A 26,129-nucleotide genomic window follows, 5' to 3' on the forward strand; every position below is an offset into this window, starting at 1 on the left:
AGTGAGCACCTGCTCCAAATTGGCAAGGTGCTCGTTGTCATTTTCTCCTGTTACAAGGATGTCGTCTTGGTAGCATTGAGTCCCCGGAATCCCTTGCAGGACTTGCTCCATAGCTCTTTGCCAGATAGCTGGAGCTGATGCTACTCCAAAAACCAGTCGATTGTACTGGTACAGGCCTTTGTGTGTGTTTATCGTGAGATACTTTTTAGAGGCCTCCTCAACCTCCATCTGTAGATATGCCTGTGCCAAGTCAATTTTGGTGAAACGTTTCCCTCCGGATAGTGAGGCGAAAATATCTTCTATCCTCGGAAGAGGATATTGTACTGTGTGAAGGACCGGGTTTACAGTCACCTTGAAGTCACCACAGATGCGAATTTTTCTCTGTTCTTCAGATTTATCTTTATTCAATGCTTTTTTCATGACTGGAACGATGGGTGTTGCCTAGGGTTGCAAAGGGGTGGAAAGTTTCCGGTAAATTTCCGGTAAATTTCCGGAAATTTTCCACGGGAAGTTTAGCTTGGGAATTTTGCCCAAAAAAGCACATGCTAGCATAATATTGTTTTTTTTGCATTTCTTTCTTTTTTTTTCCACAGGTCCTCTCTTAAAATTACTAACAGAGATGGAATCTTAATTATTAAGGAATTTCTTAATCAATATATGCTTATCTTCTTACTTGGCTTGTTTTAATAATTACAAGTTTTGTGTGTGACTGTGAACAAATGTGTCCTGATTGGTTGGATGAGTGGATGAGCGATTAGCTCCCTCTATTTGTAATATTTGCATATCGAATTGTGATTGGCCTGCAGGCATCTGTAAGACTGCTATAGTTTTTTTAAGATCCAGGTTAGGGGTCCTGAGGGAAGTAATTTTGTTTTCTGCTGATGTTGTGATGATGCAGTAAGTAAATCAGACTTTATACCAAATAAACCAGTTACTTGTTGAACTCTGTTGTCCTTCAATTTAAAATATACAAAATAATACACTATTGGTGATGTAGCGTCGTGTGTGTACAGGTCATGCTTCCATCACATGGAGCATCAGCAAAAATGTACTCACCCTGTTCCAATCGTGCTGATCGACCACAGTTCGACACAGAGATGAATGCCCTTTATTTCTCTGCATAGAACAATGCCACGTTTACCGTCGGATGTGTGGAAGCATTTTACCCCAGGCATTAAAGATGGAAAGACTGTGTACATGTGCAAACACTGTAGAAAGCCATATGTAAAGAATGCCACAAAGATGCAGCAGCATTTATCCAACGATCTTGGATCACAAAAGGTCTTTGCAGTAGTTACTGACAATGCTGCGAATATGAAGGCTGCTTGGGCTCAAGTGGAGGAGGCCTACCCTCATATTACGTCTATTGGGTGCGCAGCTCATGGGCTTAACCTGCTCCTCAAGGACATCATGGGTTTGAGAACCATGGAAGTACTGTACAAGAGAGCCAAGCAAGTTGTTAAGTATGTCAGGGGAAAACAGGTAGTTGCAGCAACCTACAGCTCCAAGCAAATGACAAAGAACAAGAACACCACACTGAAGCTGCCCAACAACACTAGATGGGGTGGCGTTGTCATAATGTACAACAGCCTTCTGGAGGGTAAGGAGTCACTGCAAGAAATGGCAATATCCCAGTCTGGGGACATGGAAACCACCATCAAGAAAATACTGCTGGATGATGTGTTTTGGGAGAGAGTGGTTAGCAGCCTTAAACTACTCTCACCAGTAGCATCTGCAATTGCTCAGATTGAAGGAGATGACGCTGTCTTGTCAGATGTTCTCAGGCTTTTTACTGATTTAAAAGAACAAATCAGCATTGCCCTACCCACATCCCTGCTGCTCAAAGCAGAGGAGAAGGCAATTGTTCAATTCATACAGACGCGTCAAGAATTTTGTGTCAAGCCGATTCATGCTGCAGCATACATGCTGGACCCAAAGCATGTTGGGAGACCAATACTTTCTGGAGAACAGATCAACAGCGCTTACAGTGTGATTTCTACCCTCTCACACCATCTCAATCTGGATGTGGGCAAAGTTCTGGGAAGTCTGGCAAAGTTCTCTACCAAGCAAGGTCTTTGGAATGGGGATGGGATATGGGAATCATGCAAGCATATCAGTGCACATACCTGGTGGAAGGGACTTTGTGCATCTGAGGCCCTGTCACCTATTGCATCGGTGATACTCCAAATCCCACCTTCATCAGCGGCCTCTGAACGAAACTGGTCACTTTTTGGGAATACGCATACAAAGGTGCGCAACAGGCTGACTAACGAGAGAGTGGAGAAACTGGTGGCTATCCGGGCGAACCTACAACTTATTGAGCCAGATACAGAAGTGTCCACCACACAGCTAGACACTGACACAGAGGAGGAAATGGACACGTCAGAGCCAGAGTCAGAGAATTAGGAGGAGCAATGAGGAGTAGAAGACTCAGAAGACTCATGAGTAGAAGACTCAAAGGGACAAAATAAGGACAAATTACAGGCTAAATAAGCTGACGCTCTTTTTATTTTATTTTAGATGAGTCTTTTTTGTGGGGGTTCAATAAAGTTCAAAATTATAACCTAAATAAAGTTTTGAAAGCCTGTTTTTATTTGTATGGAACAGTATGTCTATTTTGACTACAAAGATAATATAAGGGTCAGAGACAAAAACCATCAGTGCGCAAAAAAACTCAAAATTCCCATAAATTCCCATAAATTCCCAAAATTCCTGAAAATTCCCATGGAAAGTTTCCTCTTTTAAAAATTCCCAGAATTTTGCAACCCTAGTGTTGCCCATTCGCTCCAATCTATTTTGGATAATACGCCTGCTTTTTCCAAATTCTCCAGCTCTGCCTCGACTGCTGGACATATTGCGTATGGCACCGGTCTTGCCTTAAAAAATTTGGGAATTGCTGCATCTTCCACTTTTATTGAGGCGGTGATGCCTTTCAAGGTTCCTAGTTTCTCTTGAAACACTTCTTTGGCGTTGGCCAAGATGTCTTTTAATCGTTCAGGTATGATGTCCTCGTTGTTTTTTTCCTTACTGGTCACCGTCAGTGCCTGAATGGAGTGCCAGTCTAAACGTAACTTCCTGATCCATTCACGTCCCAACAACGGTGGACCACCATCTTGTAGAATGTATAAATACAACTTTTGTATTTCTTTGCCGTTGTATACAACAGGCACCCTTATTTTTCCTTTGGGGTATACTTTCTGCCCCGTATATGTTTTTAAGATAATGGATGTGTCTTTTAGAGGTATATGCGAAAATAGCCTCTCGTAATCTCGTCGATTTATTACGGTTAGAGCTGATCCTGTATCTAGCTCCATTTTAACTGGGGACCCTGCTATTGTGAAGGTAACCCAAATGGTTTGGTAATCATCTTTGGCAAGTACATTATGTAATTTGAGACAGCTTAGTCTCTTGTTTTCGAAGTCGCTATCGTTCTTCTGGTCTTCGGAGCTACTGTCCGTCATCATTTGTACCTTCCTGTACTTTTCTTTATTGATTTTTTTTTTCTGTCAGTGGATTTATTTTGTCCAGATCGGCATACCCGTGCAATGTGTCCAATCTTTCCGCATTGCCTGCATGCTTTGTCCTTGAACCAGCAGTCCCTCTGGTTATGGGTGGATCTGCCGCAGCGATAACATCTTTCAAAACCCTGTGTTATTTCATGGGTGCCGAAGTCCTGTGTCTTTTGTTGTATCTCTGCAGTTCCTTTTGCTGCTGCTTCGTATGATACAGCCATACTGAAAGCTTTGTCCAATGTTAAATCTTTTTCAGAAAGCAGTCTTTTTTGTGTTCCTTCATTTAAGAGACCGCAAACGAATTTGTCTCGAAGATAATCTGATAGTCCTGACCCGAATTTGCCAGTACTTTGATAGCTTTCTTAATTCGGTTAGGTAATCAGCGTTACTTTCATTCTTGTGTTGATTTCTCTTGAAGAACTTGAATCGTTCCGCTATCAGCAGCGGTGTTGGGTTTAAGTGCTCCTGCAGGGTATCAACAATTTCTTTAAAATTCTTGTCCTTTGGTTTGGCTGGAGTGATTAAATTTCGTAACAGCCCGTATGTCTTTGCGCCCATTAAGTTCAGAAGTACTGAAGCTTTTTTTTCATCTTCTATTCCATTTGCAGTGCAATATACCTCTACTCTTTCCACGTATGTGGTCCAATCCTCTATTTCGCTATCAAAAGCATCAATATTGCCAGACTCAGGCATTTCAGAAAAGATATGGCGCTTCCCGTGCTTTTTTTTCTTTTCTGTAGCAAAGATATGGCGCTTCCCGCGCTTTCCCGCCGCTGCTGCCGATAACAACGCTGTTTACTGCGGTTTCCGTTCTCTTTTTTTTTAATTTACTGTTGGAGACTCGTTCCCGCCGGAGGTCTGAACGCTGACCTGCTTGCCGCGCCGGCCGTCTCCCGAGTGCTCCCTCCCAGTCCGTTATTGCTTGCCTCCGATTTCGCTGCCTGTCTCAGCTGTAGAGCCAGCCGCTGGAGCCCCAGCCTGACGCCCAGGAAGGATTAGCGCAGTACCTGCCACCAGCTTGGCCAGCTGGTGAAACCACAGCTTCTCTCACTTCCTTGAGTCTTCTGGATGCCCGAGGAATCGATGTCCTTGAGGTGCTGCCGAATTGCAGGTAAGTCCGTTTCCACTTCGTCGCCACTGTAGTGTCCGTGTGTTGATAAAGACACTGAAGACAGGAGTTGGTTCATAGGTATTTACTAAGCAAAGTCTGGGGGGGTGTTCTAATGGATATACACAATATACAGGCTTACATAGCCCGAGTGGCAATTACCGGCATTACAGCACACCTGGGGCTCTTAAAGGCACATACACCACAACTGTAATGACCACATATAAAAAGGGGGATAAAGCAGACACAGGAATATACACACCCATGAGCACCATTGTGAAGGCGGCTATCCACACTCACTCCGTCAATTTCCTAGTGCTCTGTGAATTATCAGGTGTCACTTCTTCACTTCACTAACACCCCCAGATGAAAGTATCTGAGTTGGTGCGTGGGAATGAAGAAGCAAGTGACACAAGGGGTGAGGTTAAGAGAGTTGGAGAAAAGGAACACCTGCCAGGGAGGTCTCTGAGGGAACAAGAGTCCAACTTCATTGCCTTCATCTTCCTATCCATCATTCTCATCTTTCTCATCATCATTGTTCACAATTAAGCAGTTGTGTCTCTCTTCCTCCTCCTCATGATTGTCATCATCCTACTCCTCTTCCTTTTCCTCCTATACCCTCTGTAGTTGTGGATCTGCACAAAAGAAGGGTACAAGCTAGGAATGGGTGAACATTACTCCATTGGAATTTGTTGTTTTAGTATCTTCACACTTTTCTCTTGGAGAATAGTGTGAAGTAGTGGAAAGATTTCCAGGCTGATTAACAGTCTCACAGCCTCTCAAACTCATCCAGGGTGTCACTTGCTTCTTTACTCCCATACATCAGCTCAGTTACCTTCATCTGGAGGTGTTAGTGAAGAAGTGATACCTGGTGATTCTCCTTCCATGGCCATAAGCATCTTTATATCAGTCGATAGGATGGTTAGTCTTATATGGTGGGAGGGTTTTATGGTCTCCCACAACTCATACAATGAGAGGGAGCCAGCCACACCCACCAGACACGAGTATCCTGCTGGATGTCAATGCAGAATTCAGAGCTAGTCACCACTCAACGGGACTGTCTGGACTGGGTTCAAACCCTAAGCCTTCTGCTTCAAAGCGGGAATGCTAGCACTAAGCCAAAGACTCGCTCCACCCCCTTGGGATTAAGGATACAGAGAAAGAGGTGAAAGCTTGGAGCTATGTGGTGCTTCACAGGGATTTGATGGAGCAAGCTGTGGAGCTGCTGGGCAAGCACTCTACTCTTGCTGTTGGAGATGATGAGATCAGGCTATAGAGCCGGTACCAGGTTACCAAATGAAAACCTATGCTGTCGCCATGCAAAAGCAGAGGGACTCCTCATGAACTCTACAGCCTGCTCCTTGTAGGTGTGAGAAGTTTCAGTTTAGAAATGCCCCCTCCAGTGCCTGCCTCTTGGGCACATTATGCACCATTTCTCTTTCAACAAGGTTGACTAAATTAGATAAAGGCTCGCAGTTGAGGAGTGTGTGCCAGGTGGCAGATGAGGGCTTGGGTTTCTCTTCTCAACTTCCAAGCTTGTCTTCAATGCTTAATAAAGATACTATGAAGGAGTGCTGTCGGGAGTATGCACTGACCCATTCCACTAACACCTCAAGCTGGCATCAGCCTGGATAGGGCCTGGAGTTTTAGTTCTGTTTTAGAATTTATTCCCCTGTGAAACAAACTGTTAATCATCACAAAAAGCAAAATACTGTGCATGCTAGAAATCTGAGCTAAAAACAGAAAATGCTGAAAATGCTCAGCAGCATCTATGGAGAGAGGAATGTTTCAGGAAGATGACCTTTTGTCAAAATAAGAACATATAAGAACATAAGAAATCAGAGCAGGAATAGGCCATTTGGCCCTTCGAGCCTTGAAATAAAGAATAGATTTGCCTTTCTAATCTAGGCTTTATTAACTTAAAAATCCTGTAGCACATCTTCAACACCCAGTCCCAACTAAAGGCTGGAAAGAACTGAATTTAAGATGGCCACCACAAATCACATGACATCAACTACCAATGAGATTACAGCATATATCCCAAGGCAGGAAACAAACAACCAATCACAATACTTCTTACTAAACATAGAGAATAATCACCACATTCACCCCTCCTTTTAAAATATACTCCAACCTAAATAACCTTTACAATTTATAATTAATTATTTACAACTAAAACTATGCACAGACAAAATAAAACTATTCAACATGACACAATACTAAGTGAGCAACAACAAATAGTAACATTGCACATAAGTATTAAGTATCTCTCAACTAAAATAATATAATATAATATTTCAACAATTTTAAAACATTACTATCAATTTAAAAGTCCATTTTCAATCGGTCGACCGGATATCTTGTTCGTGTCGACCTTCTTAACCTTGGTGAAATTCCTTGCCCTCCCACACCAGGAGACACAGAAGTATCTTCTGCAGGAAGGCTATCCATATCCTGATTTTCAACGGTTTGCAGATTAGAAATCCCATCAGGAGGTAAACTGGGACGGTCATGAACATCCATCGAGGGCTGACTAATAGAAGTATAATTATCTGCAGTCGGATTGGAAATATTCGTAGTATCTGTAACAGCATCCACATTATCTGAATCATGACTATTGTTAATATCCTCAGAAGAGGGCTGGCCACCACAAGGAGCCAAGTCTTTAGTTGAAACGGTACTTTCTTTCCCATCTTGGAATCAAATATGAGCATATTGGGAATTTGCCTCCAACAGCTCCACCTCCTCCACTAAAGGATCATATTTTGACAATCTAACATGGCGTCGAAGCAGCACAGGTCCCTGCATAGTAAGCCATGAAGGTACCGAATATCCCATAGTAGATCTCCGCGGATAGTTAAAGAGCCTTTCATGGGGGGTCACATTAGTAGCCGTTGAAAGCAATGATCTAATGGAATGCAGGGCATCAGGCAGTACCATTTCCCACTGTGTATTCTTAAGGTTCCGGGATGTCAAAGCCAACATAACTGCCTTCCAGATCACCCCATTGTATCGTTCGCACTGTCCATTACCCTGGGGATTATACGGGGTAGTTCTGCTAGTAGAAATTCCCCGACTCTGAAGGTATTCCTTCAACTGGGAAGACATAAAAGAACTTCCCTGATCCGAATGGATATACGCAGGCATCCCAAAGATGACAAAAAGTTGAGTCAGACATTTGATAACTGTAGCAGCTGATACATCTGCGCAAGGAAAAGCAAAAGGGAACCTTGAAAACTCATCCACAACAGTAAATATATATCGGTTTTGAGTAGTTGAAGGAAGAGGCCCCTTAAAATCAACGCTCAAACATTCAAAAGGAGAAGTAGCCTTTATAAGATGAGCTCGTTGAGGCTTAAAGAAATTCGGTTTACACCGAGCACAGATAGAACATGATGAAGTCATCCGCTTGATGTCTTCAACTGAAAAGGGCAAATTCTTACTGCGTACGAAGTGTATCATCCTCGTAACCCCAGGATGGCATAAGGCATTGTGAAGATTAATAAGCGTATCTCCATGAATCACAGAACAATAAGCCCTCGACAGCGCATCAGCAGCAATGTTATCCTTCCCCGGACGATAAACTATATCAAAATGGTAACATGCCAACTCAATCCTCCACCTCATCATTTTATCATTCTTAATCTTTCCAAAATGTTTGACATCAAACATAAAGGACACAGACTTATGATCAGTTACCAACGTAAAATGTCGCCCCGATAAATAATGTCTCCATTTACGCAGTGCTTCTACTATTGCATACGCCTCTTTCTCTATTGAAGAATGCCTTTTTTCACTATTGTTCAAGGTACGTGAGAAAAAGGCCACAGGTCTTCCATTTTGGTTCAGAGTAGCCCCAATTGCAAAATCAGAAGCGTCCGTCTGAATCACAAAAGGAACCTGCTCATCAATAGAATGCACAACTGCTCCAAGGATATCCTTTTTAAAATTATCAAAACACGTCCTGGCATCCCATGATAGAGGATATGTCGTAACCCGAATAAGAGGCCGGATCTTCTGTGAAAAATTTGCAAACCAATTCGAATAGTAAGAAAACAGTCCAACAACTCGTTGCAAAGCCTTAGAATTAGTAGGACAAGGTAAATCAATCAATGGTCGCAGACGTTCTGGGTCTGGTTTAATCTTGTTTCCCGAGATAATGTACCCCAGTAGATTTACCTCAGTGGTCGAAAAGGTACACTTCTCTTTATTGAAAGTTAAACCAACTTTTTCCGCAGCTTGAAGGAATCTTTTTAAATTAGAATCATGCTCCACCCTTGATTTGCCACACACCGTGATGTCATCTAAGTATGAAAAGGTGTCAGAGAGAGAGTTATCACTTATAAAAGCATCCATTGCCCGTTGAAAACAAGCAACACCATTCGTAACACCAAATGGTATTCGGCAAAACTGATACAGCTTTCCACCAGCCTCAAAGGCCGTATATGGTTGATCCTTCTTAACAATAGGAATCTGATGATAAGCACTCTTTAGGTCAATAGTGCTAAAAACCTTATACTGAGATACTTTATTGATAAGCTCATCAATCTTAGGCAAAGGGTACGCATCTAATTGAGTATACCTATTAATAGTTTGGGAATAGTCTATCACCATTCGTTTCTTATGTCTCTCGTTAGTCGTGACAACTACCTGTGCCCGCCAAGGCGAACAACTAGGTTCAATGATTCCTTCCAATAAGAGACGTTGAACTTCAGAATTAATAAATTCTCTATCCTGACTGCTATACCTTCTTGACTTGGTAGCAATTGGCTGACAATCCGGCATCAAATTGGAAAAAAGTGATAATGGAGAAATGGATAAAGAGGTTAATCCACAAATAGATAAAGGTGGCTTAGTCCCGCCAAATGAAAGACTGAGAGACTCGTGTAACTGAAGCACATCATGACCAATCAAAATATCCGCACAGAGATTAGGCAAAACAGATAGGCGTATATCAGTATACGTATTACCTAGAAGAATCAATTTCACAATGCAACAACCAGCTACTTGTGAAGTGAGAGTCGTCTGAGCCATACACACCTGATAGGAAACAGGCGAAATTTTCAAATGCTTCTCCTTTACAAACTGAAGACTTATAAAACTCTCGGTACTGCCCGTATCTATAAGGGCCTTCACTTCCAACCCATTAACTTGGGCCGTAACTATAGCTTTGTTTAGGCCATGAGCAAATGCAGCAGAAATTGATGCAATAAACGCCCTATCTAAAGGCTGAATAGTCACAGAGGAGGTAATTGAACCTGATGATTTACACACACGTGCGTAATGACCTCTCTTGCCGCATTTACTACACACAGCCTCCCGAGCAGGACACTGCAGACGAGGGTGCCGGACGTTCCCACAAAAATAACACTTCTGAATCCTAGAGGCAACAGCCGCTGAAGTAGAAACTGTTTCAGAATCTAGTAAACCACTCCTATTAAGTCCACATAATTCCTTTTCACCCGGAACTGCCGAAACCACAGTCACAGGCCGATTAAAAAGAGCATAAGAATCCGAACTTCTCTGAGCCACATCCAATGTAGAAGCTTGCTCAAAAGCACTCTTAAGATCCAAAGTCTTATTTTCTAACAACCGCTGACGAATTGATCTAGACAGTAATCCATTAATAAAAGCACCCCGTACCGATTCTTCCTTATATTCTTCAGCCATCACGGCCTTATAATTACAGTTAACACTAAGGCACCGAAGTGCTTGTAAATAAGTATCCAAAGATTCTCCCACCTGCTGCCTACGGGCAGATAGAAGGTGACGTGCAAATACCTCATTCTTTGGTTTAACAAAAATCTTTTCCAATGTAGAAATAGCCACTTCGTAAGTTTTACAGTCCAAAATATACTTATACACATCCGGAGCAATGTAGTTGATCAGCATATTCAGCTTATTTAGAGACTCTTGATCCAACACGCCCAAAAAGTTTTTAAATGTACAATACCAATGTTTCCATTTATCATCCACTCCTGCAGAATTAGGGTCAGCATTGAATCGTTCTGGTTGAAGATATCGCTCCATTCTGACATAAAGTTAATAAATTGAAATAAAGAATAGATTTGCCTTTCTAATCTAGGCTTTATTAACTTAAAAATCCTGTAGCACATCTTCAACACCCAGTCCCAACTAAAGGCTGGAAAGAACTGAATTTAAGATGGCCACCACAAATCACATGACATCAACTACCAATGAGATTACAGCATATATCCCAAGGCAGGAAACAAACAACCAATCACAATACTTCTTACTAAACACAGAGAATAATCACCACAAGCCTGCTCTGCCATTCAATAAGATCATGGCTGATCTTCTACCTCAACTTCACTTTCCTGCACTACCCCCATATCCCTTGATTCCCTTAATATTCAAAAATCTATCGATCTCTGTCTTGATTATACTCAACGACTGAGCCTCAACAGCCCTCTGGGGTAGAGAATTCCAAAGATTCACCACCCTCTGAGTGAAGAAATTTCACTTCATCTCAGTCCTAAATGGCCGACCCCTTATTCTGAGACTGTGACCCCTGGTTCTAGATGCCCCAGCCAGGGGAACCATCCTCCCTGCATCTAGCCTGTCAAGCCCTGTAAGAATTTTGTATGTTTCAGTGAGATCACCTCTCATTCTTCTAAACTCTAGAGAATATAGGCCTAGTCTACTCAATCTCTACTCATAGGACAATCCCCCCACCCCAGGAATCAGTCTGGTGAACCTTCGTTTCACTCACACTTTATTAAGCATTGAAGACAAGCTTGGAAGTTGAGAAGAGGAACCCAAGCCCTCATCTGCCACCTGGCACACACTCCTCAAGTGCGAGCCTTTATCTAATTTAGTATATCCTTTGTTAGGTAAGGAGACTAAAACTGTACACAATACTCCAGGTGTGGTCTCACCAGGGCCCTATATAATTGCAGTAAGATGTCTTTACTCTTATACTCAAATCCTCTTGTAATAAAGGCCAACATACCATTTGCTTTCCTAATTGTTGCTGTACCTGCATGTTAACTTTCAGTGATTAGTGTACAAGGACATCCAGGTCCCTCTGAACACCAACATTTCCCAATCTCTCACCATTTAAAAAATACTCTTGCTTTTCTATTTTTCCTACCAAAGTGGATAACTTCACATTTCTCCACATTATATTCCATTTGCCATGTTCTTGCCCGCTCACTTAGCTTGTCTATATCCCCTTGAAGCCTCTTTGCATCCTCCTCACAACTTACATTCCCACCCAACTTTGTATCATCAGCAAACTTGGATATATTACATTTGGTCCCCTCATCCAAATCATTGATGTAGATTGTGAATAGCTGAGGCCCAAGCACTGATCCTTGTGGTACCCCACTAGTTACAGCCTGCCAACCTGAAAATGACCCATTTATTCCTCAGCATATTTCATAATGTACTCTCAGTTCTTATGCTACACCTCTGCTGTAAGAGAAAATTAACCAATTTGAATGTATCCGGAGAAATAAAATATGTTCTTCATATACAAAGTTATTTATAAACCACATTTTAAAAATGCAAACAATTGAATACTCTCATGGAATGCTATCTTCGTTACCTCAAGTTTTCTTCTTTATCACTTTTCCACCTCTTAATGTTAAACCTGGAGACATTAAAGCTGTAGTGCAATAAGGAAAATACTTAGGGGAGAAATTCAGTTGCTTAGCGCTTCCCATTAGTGCTTGATGGGAGCGCTAACGGGGCGCTAATACAGTAGCGCCGCGGTGAGGTGAATCCAGCGCCGCACGCCAAATCCAGTCGCCCCTTAGTGCTGCCATTAACTGTTAGCGCCTGGGGCTTTAGCGGCAGGCAGATCGTGATGTCAGTGAGCGTGCAATGCTCACTCAGCGCCCAATCTGCCAAATTGATTATCGCCCCCTGCCTTAGCACCTCGCCCCAACAAAAGCAGGGAGAGGAGGCTTCAAACAGGTGGCTCCAGGGGCGCTGTTTAAAGGGATCAGTCGCAGCTTTCACTGCTTCCTTGTCAGTTTGAGATTGTGCAACAGTTTAATTGAGTCATTTAAAGGTTTTTTACTTTCAGGAGTGTTGTGGCTACTCAAAATTAGTGACATTTATTCTGACAAGATATGAAAGTGCTTCACTTGGTTACATTAATGGGGGCTGTACTGGCAGTCGACATCACCCCCTAGGATCTACTGTGGAGGGAGCGGAGGCAGCGAGAAAGATTGCAAGATGTGGCCAGAGGGAGGAGAAGGACCATCAGGGCTCTCAACAGGAGGCCTTACCCACCGAGGGTTTTCCGACAGCACTTCTACCTCCAATTAAGTGAGGAGCAGTGTGTTAGAAGGCTCCGCTTCATCAAGGAGATGGTCACCAAACTCTGCCACCACCTGCAACCAGACCTGTAGCCTCAGATCAGGGCGACCACTGCTCCCTCAGCTGCAGTCAAGGTCACTATTGTTAGATCCGTGGTTCAGTGGATAAAGAATTACACGGATGCTGTACATAAACAAACAACAGGTTTTTACTGGAGGAGGGTCATCTCTAGACTTGAGTACAGAGGCATGCGCACAGCTTATATACCGGTGTGGTCACTGCCGGTACTACAGTATACAGGAGCTGTAAAAAGTAGTTCTGACTTAAAGCACATACACTACAATTCCTCCCTTTTTAGATTAATAATACCCCCTTAATATTCAAATAACAATTAACATTTCAACATGTACATTCAATAACAAAAAGTCCATTGGGGCGGCTTCCTGACTGTTTCGGGATAGCGCATTTCCGGAGGTTCTTGTTCTTGGTGCAGAGGCAATTCTGACCCCTTTTCATCGGGTAGTTCATCGGGTTCCACTGCTACTGGGTCTGAAGTAGATGCTACCGGTATGTCGGGTTCATCCCCAGGTACTCGACACATGGGGTTGACGCTTTCCTGTGACGCTAAGATCTGATCGACGTGGCGTCTCACAATGTTCTCCCCGACATCCACTGTGTACATTAATGGCCCCTGCTTTGTACATATCGTTCCGGGTTGCCAATTCTCTGTTCGATAGTCACGGGCCAAGACTGGTTGCCCTAATTTGAAGCTCCTTGTCGGCTTCTCGTTGATGTGCTGGAATTGTTTGTCCTCAACATTTCTTCGCACATTTGGTCTGAGCAAATCCAGATGAGATCTCAACCTTCTGTTAATGAACATCATGGCCGGGGTCTGGTTGGTAACTGCATGTGTCGCATTTCGGTAGGCTAATAAGAAATTGTCCATCTTATGCTGTAGTGGAATTTCCTCGTCGCACATGGCCTTTATCGCCTTCTTAAAGGTTTGTACGAACCTCTCAGCCAATCCATTGGTGGCTGGATGATACGGGGCGGATGTGTAATGCCTTACCCCATTCCTTTTCATGAATTTTTGGAACTCGTCGGACACAAAATGTGGTCCATTATCAGAGCAGATCTGCTCTGGCAAACCGTTTCTGGCAAATATGGTCTGTAGGACTGCAATCGTTTTCTCTGTAGTGGTTGAAGACATCTTTATCACCTCAGGCCACTTTGAATGAGCATCCACTGCTATTAAGAACATTGAGTCCATGAATGGACCAGCGAAATCAATGTGCACCCATTGCCATGGAGAGGAGGGCCACTCCCATGGGTGTAGAGGGGCATGTGGTGGTGCATTTTGGACCTTCTGGCATCCTGAGCAGCTCTTGGTTAGGTCTTCGATTTGTTGATCAATTCCCGGCCACCACACATAAGCCCTAGCAAGGCTTTTCATTTTCACTCCCCCCAGATGACCTTCATGTAGCTCCTTTAGCACTCTCTCCCTTAACTTGGGTGGAATCACCACTCTGGATCCACACATCACTGTCCCCTGGCATACTGACAGCTGTTCTCTTCTGGATGAGAATGCTGGCAACAGTGAGTTGCCATGTGTTGGCCATCCCCTCACCGTCAATTCATATACCCGTGACAGCGTCGGATCATTGCGGGTCTCCTCTATATCCGCGTTTGTTACTGGCAATTGTTCAATTATCGACAAATAAAATATCTCGATAGGGTCCACTGCTGGTGCTTCCTCCACCGTAGGCAGTGGCAGGCGCGATAGCCCATCAGCATTCCCATGCTGTTTCGTGCCTTTATATTCTATTTCATATTGATTCGCCCCTAGAAACAGGGACCATCTTTGTAACCGCTGTGCAGCCATTACTGGCACGCCCTTCTTAGGATTAAAGATGGAAACAAGTGGTTGGTGGTCAGTCAGCAAGGTGAACTTCTGCCCATGCAGATAATGGTTGAATTTTTTTACTCCCCATATTAGGCTGAGGGCCTCCCTGTCAATCTGGGCGTAGTTGCGCTCGGCTGAGGTTAGTGACAGAGACGCAAAGGCCACTGGCCTCTCCAACCCATCTGGGAATTTGTGCGACAGCACCGATCCAATGCCGTAGGGTGATGCATCACATGCCAAACGAATTGGTAGTGCTGGGTTTAAATGGGCCAACACCTCTTTTGATGTGATCAATTCTTTACACTTCTGGAAAGCTCGTCTACGTTCGTCATCCCACTTCCGTGGTACCCTTGTTTGCAGTAGGGTGTTCAGCGGGTGCGGTACCGTAGACAAATTTGGTAAGAACTTGTGGTAATAGTTTACCAGCCCGAGGAATGACCTCAGTTGTGACACATTTTCCGGTGCTGGAGCCTTGACTACTGCCTCAATCTTGTCAGGGGACTTATGTAACCCCTCTTCATCGATGACGTGGCTGCAATACGAGATCTGTTTCTGGAAAAACTCGCACTTGTGGCGATTAGCTCGTAGCCCATATTCCTTTAATCTGGCGAGCACCTTCTCCAAGTTAGCGAGGTGATCACCGTCATTTTTGCCCGTGACCAAGATGTTGTCCAAATAACACTGGGTCCCTGGAATCCCTTGCAGGACCTGATCCATCGCCCTTTGCCAGATAGCCGGAGCCGAGGCTACTCCAAACACCAGCCGGTTGTATTGATAGAGACCTTTATATGTGTTGATCGTAAGGTAATGTTTTGAAACTTCTTCTACCTCCATTTGCAAGTACGCCTGGGCTAGATCAATTTTGGTGAAGCGTTTACCACCAGATAGCGAGGCGAAAATATCCTCAATTCGTGGAAGCGGATATTGCACCGTGTGAAGGACTGGGTTCACTGTCACCTTAAAATCCCCACAGATGCGGATCTTCTTTGGTTCCCCAGGCGTATTACTCAACGACCTCTTCATTACAGGGACGATGGGTGGAGCCCACTCGCTCCAGTCCACTTTGGACAGTACTCCTGAACGTTCCAACCCTTCCAGCTCTGCTTCAACTGCTGGTCTGATCGCATAAGGCACTGGTCTGGCCTTCAGAAACTTTGGGCTTGCATTATCCTCTATTTCAATTGTTGCTGTTATTCCTTTTAGTGTTCCTAGTCCCTCCTGGAACACTTCTTTTGCGTCAGTTAGCATTTTTGACAGTCGTCCAGGTGTGACGTCGTCATCCTTTTTGGCCTCCACCTTCAGTGCCTGTATGGAATGCCAATCTAAATGTATCTTCCGGATCCACTCACGTCCTAGCAGTGGTGGTCCTCCATTTGGCAATACATATATATCCATTTTAGGTATTTCCTGACCTTTATATGTCACTTTCACCCTTATTTTTCCTTTGGGGTAGACTTTTTGCCCCGTATACATCTTCAAGACAATCTCTGTAGCTTTCAAGAGTATGTGTGAAAATAGCCGCTTGTAGTCTCTTTGATTTATAACTGTTAGAGCTGACCCTGTGTCCAATTCCATTTCCACTTGGACTCCGTCTATCTTGCGTGTAACCCAGATAGTCTGGTGATCCTCTATTTCGGTTACATTATGTAGTTTCAGACAACCCAGCTCCTTGCTTCCGGAGTCTGTGTCACTTTTCTGTTCGCCTGAACCACTGTCCATCACCTGGTGTACCTTTTTGTACTCCTCCTGTGGAGATTTCTTACTGTTGGTTTTCTTCCCAGACCTGCAGACTCTTGCTATGTGTCCTGCTTTCCCACACTGTCTGCACACTTGGTCCTTGAACCAACAATCTTTCTGGTCATGTGTTGTTCTGCCGCAGCGATAGCACTTCCCTGTTCCATAGGTCATTTCGTTGGTGCCGTATTCTTGCGGTCTCCGTTGTATCTCTGCAGCGCCCCTTGTGGCTGCTTTGTGTGATACTGCCATATTGAAAGCTTTGTCCAGCGTAAGGTCCTTTTCTGATAGAAGCCGTTTCTGGGTTCCTTCACTTTGTAGCCCACACACAAACTTGTCCCTTAATGTGCCTGCTAGTCCCGCTCCAAACTGGCAGTATTTCGATAGCTTGCGCAGTTCCGTTAGGTACTCAGCATTGCTTTCGTCTTTGTGTTGGTTCCTTTTATGGAACTTAAATCGTTCTGCTATCAGCAGCGGTGTGGGGCTTAAGTGGTCCTGTAGGATTTCTACTATGCTTCCAAAATCCTTGTTTACCGGCTTCTCTGGGGTTATTAGATTTCGCAGTAACCCATAAGTTTTTGCACCCATGGAATTTAACAGAACCACTGCTTTATTAGCATCTGGCACTTCATTCGCCCTGCAGTACACCTCAATACGTTCCACATATGTCGCCCAATCTTCGACTTCATTGTCGAACGTAGAGATACTGCCACTCTTCGGCATCCTTGGTTGTGCGTTAACTATCCCCAATGGTGCCTCCCGCGCTTCCCCTTCTTCTCCGCTGGCACAAAATGGCATCTCCCGTGCTTTCCTTCCTTCCCGCGCTCGCCCGTCTTCTCCGCTGCGGCTTCGCAAAATGGCGTCTCCCGCACTCTTCCTTCTTCTCCGCGGCTCAATGGCGCCTCCCCTTGCTTCGCCCCGCGGACCCTGATCAGCCCGTGATCCCTGGCTGTGCTCTGCGCGTTCTTCTCTTGATATTTGTCGACGCCGCTCAGTCTAGAACCCGGCTGTTTCTTACCCTCTCTCTCTCCGGTTTGCAGTATTTTCCCTCGACGCCGCTCGGTGATCAATCCCCGGCTGCGCCCTGCTCTCTTCACCCTCTTTCTTACCCCATCGACGCTGCCCGGCTCTCTCTCTCTGCCGTCGGTCGTTTCCAGCCGCCGCTGCTCGGGAAGGGTCTGCTCAGGACCTGTCGTCGGTCTCTTACTGCTCGTTGTGGCTGGGGAACCAAGCCCGGCTCTCCACAGCCTCCCCAGCGAAGTTGGATCTCTGCCTGACTGCTGGGCGGTTGCTCGCGGTCGACGCCCGTGTTCCTGGACTCGACTATTTTTTTTTTAAAATTTTTTGCTGCAGGTAGATTCGCATTAACACTCGTCGCCACTGTTAGATCCGTGGTTCAGTGGATAAAGAATTACACGGATGCTGTACATAAACAAACAACAGGTCTTTACTGGAGGAGGGTCATCTCTAGACTGGAGTACAGAGGCATGCGCACAGCTTATATACCGGTGTAGTTACTGCCGGTACTACAGTATACAGGAGCTGTAAAAAGTAGTTCTGACTTAAAGCACATACACTACAACTATCACCCTCAATTTCTTCGTCAGCGGATCCTTCCAGTCTGCAACTGGGAATATAGCTAACATCTCACAGTTTGCCATCCATCGCTGCATCCGGGAGGTCACAGAGGCTCGCTACAGTAGGGTAAGTGATTACATTTCCTTCCCCATCACCAGAGAGAAGCAGGACGAATGTGCATGTGGCTTTGCCAGGACAGGGGGCATCCCATGGTGCAGCACTCTTTCAGCCACCAAGACAAGGGCTATCCACTCTCCACCTGGCTCATGACTCCCCTCCGCAACCCCAACACTCTAGAACAGCACTCATATAATGAGAGCCATGACGCCACCAGGAATATCATCGAGCAGACCATCGGGGTGCTCAAGCAATGGTTCCACTACTTGACCACTCGGGAGGAGCCCTCCAGTACTCGCCGGAGCGGGTGTCCCATTTCGTCATGGTGCACTGTATGCTCCACAATCTGGCCATCATGAGGGCCTAGCCCTTGCCAGCAGGGATTACACGACCACATCAGGAGGAGGAAGAGGGAGAGGAGGAGGATGAGGAACATGAGGAAGATGAGGAGGAGGATGAACAGGAGCGAGGGAGGAGGCAGCCACTCAACTGGCCATCTGGAAGGGCGGTCCGTGACCGCCTCATCAGACTGCGGTTCCAGTACATTCATCCCCAGATCCCCATTGTGCACCACATCACCATCATTCCATCCCTGTTGCAGGCCATATCACAACACACAGATGAAATGAGAGACAGTACAAAATTATCCAAAGTGAATTAATAAATTTATCAATAATCAGTCAACACATCTTTACAACAATATTTACTATTCACCCTTGTGCAATCCCTTAGTGCCTCGCGTTACTATGTCTTTGCCTACTCTAGTGCTCCTACGAAGTGTCGACACAGTAGCTGCAGCAGGGCTGGTGGAAGGCTGCTGTTCATCCTCCTCTTCCTCATCTTCCTCATCCTCCGCCTCCTCCTCTCCCTCTTCCTCCTCCAGATGGCCTTGCAGGACGCCCTCGACCAGCTCTGGGCCTGGAAGGCCCGGCTGTAGACTGCACCAACTCAGTATGGATGGCAGCAGTCTGGGCTGGCTGGATGACAGGCAGCAACAAGGGCAATGATGGATTGGCAGCGCTGGGAGCAGGAATACTATCATCATGAGAGAGGACAGCAGGTTCCTGCTCCACTGACCCACTGCCACTCCCCTGGGGCAGCACCTCAGTATCCCTAGCAATCTGTTGCAGCACAGATTGCTGACCTGCTGTGACACCGTGAAAGCCCTGGTAGACCCAGCTACAATGGCAGCAGTCAGAGCTTGCGTCGCATCAAGCTGAGACTGCATAAGAGCAGTCTGAGATTGAATGGCACCAACCATGCATTGCGTCGCTTCCACCTGTGCTGCAATGGAAGCTGCCAGATCGCCCATCACACACGACATCAGGTCTGGGTCGCCGCGGTCTCTCTGGGAGTTTACCATCCTTTGCAGACTGTAATTGATGGGCTCCATGGTGTGTGCAGAACTTTGTGCAATGTTGGAGGCAGACTCCTCCACACTCCTTACCATTGCCGACAGACTCTCGGGCACCCTTGCCATTGCACCTATCATCTCCGGGCAACCTCCCTCCATATGGCACGGATGACTTGTGGTGAGAGCCTCCTGCCACTTGCCTGGTAGAACACTGCCCCCCGTCTCTCCACAGTGGACACCAACCCCTCCAATGCTTGGTCCGAAAATCTCCCGGGCTCTCTCCCTTGGGCGTAGATCTGCCATGAGTACAGCTGGCCGAGTCGTCCGGCTCCTTGGGCTTGGCCTGCTCCTGCTTGCTGGCACCGGTTCACAGGCAGCAATGCTGAGAATGAGGTTCGGCAGCATGAATGAATCTCCCCTTTAAGAACTGAAAAGAGTGTGTGGCAATGATGGCTTGCGATTAGCGCTGACATTGGTTAGCACTTTGAGTGTAACGCCACTGAGCTCGGCTGTTAGTGCTTGATTTAGCGCTCACATCCTTTCTTTGAGCGGTGACACTGAATTTTGCATGCAGCGAGATTCATAAACTCCTGGGCTATAATGAATTTCTCCCCATTAATGTCTGCTAACTCATTACTATATAGATGCATTTAAGGAGAAGCTAGATAAGAACATAAGCGCGAAAGGTATAGAAGGATATGTTGATAGGGTGAGATGAAGTAGGGTGCGAGGAGGCTCATGTGGAGCATAAACACCAGCGTAGACCTGTTGGGCTGAATGGCCTGTTTCTGTGCTGTAAATTCTATGTAATAAAAGAAACAGCTGCAGTAAGAGATGTAGTGGCATCATCCTGTTAAAGTGAAGGAAAGGGTTTTAGGGTTGTGCACGCAAGTGATTGCAGTGGGGTGAAATAGACAGCCATACTGTAAAAACTAGGATGTATTGTGAAGGGTTAATCATATAGCTGTTAATTTTAGAGGGTAAAGAGTCCGCTTGGTGCCCAAAGAAGAAAAGGGAGACTGGTCAGTGTGTTACCTTGCCTACCCTAGTCAGGTCATTGAACTTGTCTACACTGGTCTGCAATCCTGAGGGTGAGAGAGCTGGCAGTCAGTATCAGTGCCAGCTCCCTCCAGATGGCACCAGTGACCTTTTTTGTCAATATCCTGCCACAGACATGCTGCACTCTATGCCTCCTGAGCTCAATTTTATCAAGGAGTTGCAGGTTGGATTCTGTGAAATTGTGGCATTTCCTTCTCTGCCTCTGTCTCTTGCCCTTGTCTCTTCTTACCAACTGCTCTTTGACATCCTTGCAAAGTGGAACAAAAATAGATATGAGACATCCAGTCAAGCTAGCTGCCAGTTAACTCAAAGAGCCAAACATTTTTCTTACTTATCAACTGCTTCCCTCGCCTTCTGCTGCAATCTCTCGCCAGAATTGTTTTTTAAATGGCCAAACACTAATATTGTTGCACCCCAGCACATTACTCCTGTTTTACATGGATCATGTGCCAATCATTACATCAACAACTATGCAAAGCAGAATCACGAAATTCTGGCATAAATGCCTCTGCAGACCATTAGTGGGCACAACACACTTTCCTTTGGCGTGCAAATGGTGCAACGCTAAACATGTCCAACCAATGCAGAATAGCAATCAACAAAGCCAATAGAATATTGAACCAACCACAGTGCCAAAATAGTTGAATATTAATGACGCCTATCCATTGCCAGGATCAACTGATCCTGGTGGAAGTGTTCTATTGTATGCAGAGAAGAGACTTTTGCTTATATCTTGCATTAGGAGTAATCTTTTTGAACTTTTTTTTTACATTGGTGATATACAAAGGTGGACTTCAGTTTGACAGACTGAGGGTCTTTCACCTCACCCCAGTCACATTAAGGAGTTCTTAATTTGCAACACAGGTTTCCCTATGGTGATTTTTTTTCATATTCAATATTAATAGAGGAGGAAAGAAAGCAGGAAAATGGAGAGTGCAGTAGTATTAAAGAGGATGAGGCCAACCAGGTATTACATCGCACAGTATCTATAAGCCCTGCAGTTTTTGTTAGGATGTGAGTGAGGAGCTTTGTGTGAGAAGACTAAGGTTCACTAAAGAAGTCTTAGATGAATTCTGCCAGCATCTACAGAATTATATATTTAATTCTCTGGACTTGGGTATACAGGGCACAATTTCAAAGTTTGCAGGTGACACAAAACTCAGAAATGTAGTAAACAGTGAAGAGGATAGTAAAAGACATCAGGAGGACATAGACAGACTGGTGAAATGGGCAGACACGTGACAGATGAAATTTAACGCAGAGAAGTGTGAAGTGAGACATTTTGATAGGAAGAATGAGGAGAGGCAATATGAACTAAATGGTGCAATTTTAAAGGGGGTGCAGGAACAGAGAGACCTGGGGGTGTATGTACACAAATCTTTGAAGGTGGCAGGACAAGTTGAAAAGGCTGTTAAAAAAGCATATGGGATCCTCAATGGAGGCATAAAGTACATAAGCAAGGAAGTTATGCTAAACCTTTATAAAACACTGTGACGTAAGAAAACTACTAGGCACTTGGTCTAAGTGTTAAACAAAGTTTTAATCAACTGTTTTACAACATGGAGGTCTAGTTGTGTACTTCACTAGTTCCTGTTAAAGAATGTCCTCAGCAAGCTGGGCCCATGCCCGAGTGTTTATACTCTCCCTGGACAGCGCCACCAACAGGCTGCCCAGTATTATTTCATAAGTCATTTCCACATGAATGACAAGATTCATGTCACACTGGTTGGGTCTCAGCTGGAGTATTGTGTTCAATTCTGGGCATACTTTAGGAAGGATGTCAAGCACTTAGAGAGGGTGTAGAAAAGATTTATTAGACTGCTACCAGGGATGAAGGAATTCAGTTATGTGGAGAGACTAGAGAAACTGGGGTTATTCTCCTTAGAGCAGAGAAGGTTAAGAAGAAATTTGATAGAAGTGTTCAAAATCATGAAGGGTTTCTAGAGTAAATAAGGAGATACCATTTCCAGTGGCTGAAGAGTCAGTAACCAAAGGGTACAGATTTAAGGTGATTGGCAAAAGAACCAGAGGCGACATAAGGAAAGTTTTGTAATGCAGCGAGTTGTTGTGATCTGGAATACACTGCCTGAAAGGGCGGTGGAAGCAGATTCAATAGTAACTTTCAAAAGGGAATTGGATAATTACTTGAAGGGAAAATAATTACTGGGCTATGGTGAAAGAGCAGGGGGCTGGGGCTAATTGGATAGCTCTCCCAAACAGCTGGCATAGGCACAATGGGCCAAATGACCTCCTTCTGTGCTCTATCATTCTATGATTCTATAAATGAGCTGCAGCCCCCAGATTATCAGCCAGAACAGCTCTTCTGGTGCCTGTCAAAGTCAGCACGGCACTCATTTATTTTTGCCACAGATTTCTTTGAAGCTATAACAGGAGACCTTCACAACATCACCCGGGGTATCATCCAGGAATGCATTCACCAAATCACTAATGAAATATTCAGAAGAACTGAGCAATTCATACAATTTGAGATGCCTCCAAGGCAACAGCATGATCGGGCCATACAGATTTATCATTTTGCTGGCGTCCCCAATGTTCTGGATGCCAAACACAACACATATGTTTCATTGAGAGTTCCAGCAGTCAACCCTGTAAATTTCATCAATAGATAGGGATACCAGACTGTTAATGTGCAAATTATCTGTGACCAGCTCCAAAACTTTTTTTATGTGAGTGCCAAATTGGCATGGAGCTGTCACAATGCCTTTAAGCTTAGAAAATTCAGCCTGCCTGATCTATTCATCTAGGAGAGTCATGTCTGATAGGTTTTTAGCAACAGGACTTACTCCTTGCTTCCATTGATCAAGACACAGTGGACTACACCATGTCACTTGCCACACAGATTGCAGCGATTCAAGAAGAAAGCCCACCACCACCTTCTCAGGGCAACTAGGGGTGGGAAATAAATGCCAGCGATGCCCACATTCCGAGAATGAATTAAATTAAAAAGATGGACCTCAGTGCCTACACATAGATGTGATGTCCCTTGAACATCCTTCTTTTCAGTTCAGGGCTCATGAAATGTGAGTCTGCTGACTCCCAGCCAGGAGTATCCATCTTGGCTGTCTCCACTGGGGAAGAAAATGTCCTCATCCACTCCCAAATCCTCCAGCTTCCTCGTCAACTATGAAATCCAACGCCACATGTTAACTTATACTATCTACAACTCTCTGGGTGACAGTATCTGAGCTGATGCATGGAATTGAGACAGTGAGTGACACAGAGGTGAGATCAAAGGAGTTGGGACAGAGGTAGATGGAGCAGAATTTGATTCAACTAGGTTATCAGTCTCTCGATCCTCATTATCATCATCATCGCAATCCACGAGGAAGAAATTTCTTCCCTCTTCCATCTCTTCCTCTTCCTCATCTGGGTCATCATCCCTTGTCCCCCTCCCCCCCCCCACTTGCTGTGATGGATCTGTGGGAGTCGAGGCGATGAGCTCATAATGGGTGTAGAGCATTCAAAGAGAGTGAAGTGATTGCAAAGGTTGGTATTTCAGTCAGCTTGATGTTTTAAAGAGCTGCGTCTGATGCCTGTTAAAATATGCACCCACCCTTGCACTGGCTAACTGATCTTTCCATCTCCTATGTTTAGAGACAGTTTTTCTCCAATCATGCCTGGCTCCTCATAATGGGTGAGTTTTTGCTGTCTGGAATACCGCCTTCAATCATCTGCCTTTCATGATTATTATGAGCCAGATTTTCATGAAGAAAAAAAATTGAGTTTGTTAGGTGAAGGCAAGCATGTCTCCCAGGTGGCATCAGACATTTGATGTACCAGAGAGTAGATGTGCTGGAAGAAGCCGGTAACAGGCGTGGATGGAATTCTAAGGAGCTGCAGGCAAGTAAGGCTTGTGAAGGGAGTAACCAACATAGGATACAAGTAGAAGAGATAGAGAGCCTTTGATCCACAGTGCAGTGTGAAGGATAACTTGTACTCCAGTGAAGAAGTGAGGGTGATCAGTGTGGCAAGACCCACAGTGCCCAAGAGGAAAGGGCCGTTTTCTTAACTTGCCTACCCTTGCCAGGTCATTGAACTTTTCTGGTACCGATGTGCTGTCCTGAGGGTGAAAGAGAATGCACTCAGAATCAAAGCACCTTCCTCTGCATATTTCAATATGCACATTTCCATCATGGAAGCCCAGTAGGCATTTTCTCCTTAATTTCAGGAGGAAGACACAAAAAACCTCCCAGAAATATGAGAAAACCAAGGGTGTGGCGAGAATGAGGAACTTAAAGAAATTATTATTAGTAAGAAAACAGTACTAGCAAAATTAATGGGACTAAAAGTCAATAAATCCCAAGGACCAGATGACCTACATCCTAGGGTTTTGAAAGAGGTGGCCATTGGGATAGTGGACGCATTGGTTGCCATTTTCCAAAATTCTATAGATTCTGGAATGGTTCCTGCAGATTGGAGGATAACAAATGTAACCCTGCTATTTAAGAAAGGAGGGAGAGAAAACAGGGAACTACAGACCTGTTAGCCTCACATCAGTTGTTGGGAAAATGCTGGGGCTGGATTTTGTCAATGGGGACGTGATGGAGGCGGGACTCCCAATTTTGGGTTGTAGTCCCGCCTCCATCAATTTGTGGCCAACCCACGCTATTTTCCCTTGATTGACCTTGTTAAGCCTGCCCAGCGGGCTCAGCAGGCCAATTAAGGGACACCTGTTTACTGGTGATGTCAGTGATTGACATTTCATCTGTCAAGAGCTTTTGACAGATGAAAAATCAGCGTTTGACAACTCTGTGAAGCTGTCAAACACTGACAATCTGTCTTCTAACTTGAGTCCTTCTACTCAGACTCAGTTAGAGATCTCTCCAGACCAGAAAGCAGAATGTTGCAGATTTTGACATTTCAGCGGCCATTCTGCTTTCTGTGCCAGTGAACTGAGGGACTCCCGAGAACTGAAGGAAAGAAGCCTGCAGGAGAAAGTAAAGGTAAGTAAAACTTATTAAAACACTTTACACTTACCTCACACACTTACCTCTCCACACATGCACCCATCACTCACCTGCACAACGGACATCTCGCACCCCTCCAACCCCTTCAGACCGACGCTCCACTTTGCTAACTTGGCATGGTTCGGAGCCGTCGGGAAGCCCACACTTCAGGGCTAAAAATAGGGATTAGGCAAAAAAACTGCCTGTTAACTACCTGTTAACAGGCAGTTAATTGGCACTAATCCCCTTTCCGCCTCGGGGAGGCGGCTCCCAGCACTGGTCGGATACCCAACTCCTGGGACATTGGCACGGAGGCAGGTTGGGGGCGGGATGGGTTCGTGCCCCCCGATTCTGCAATTTTCCCACCACCCCCGCCTCCAAACTCGCCTCCACTGGGCTTGGAAAATCCAGCCCCTGGAGTATATTATAAAGGATGCAATAACTGGGCACTTAGAAACTAATAGTAAGATTGGACAGAGTCAATGTGGATTTATGAAAGGGAAATCCT

The sequence above is a fragment of the Somniosus microcephalus genome, chromosome 9 (assembly GCF_052327205.1).
Source record: "Somniosus microcephalus isolate GS21.2 chromosome 9, FLI_Smic_1.0, whole genome shotgun sequence".
NCBI classification, from domain to species: domain Eukaryota; kingdom Metazoa; phylum Chordata; class Chondrichthyes; order Squaliformes; family Somniosidae; genus Somniosus; species Somniosus microcephalus.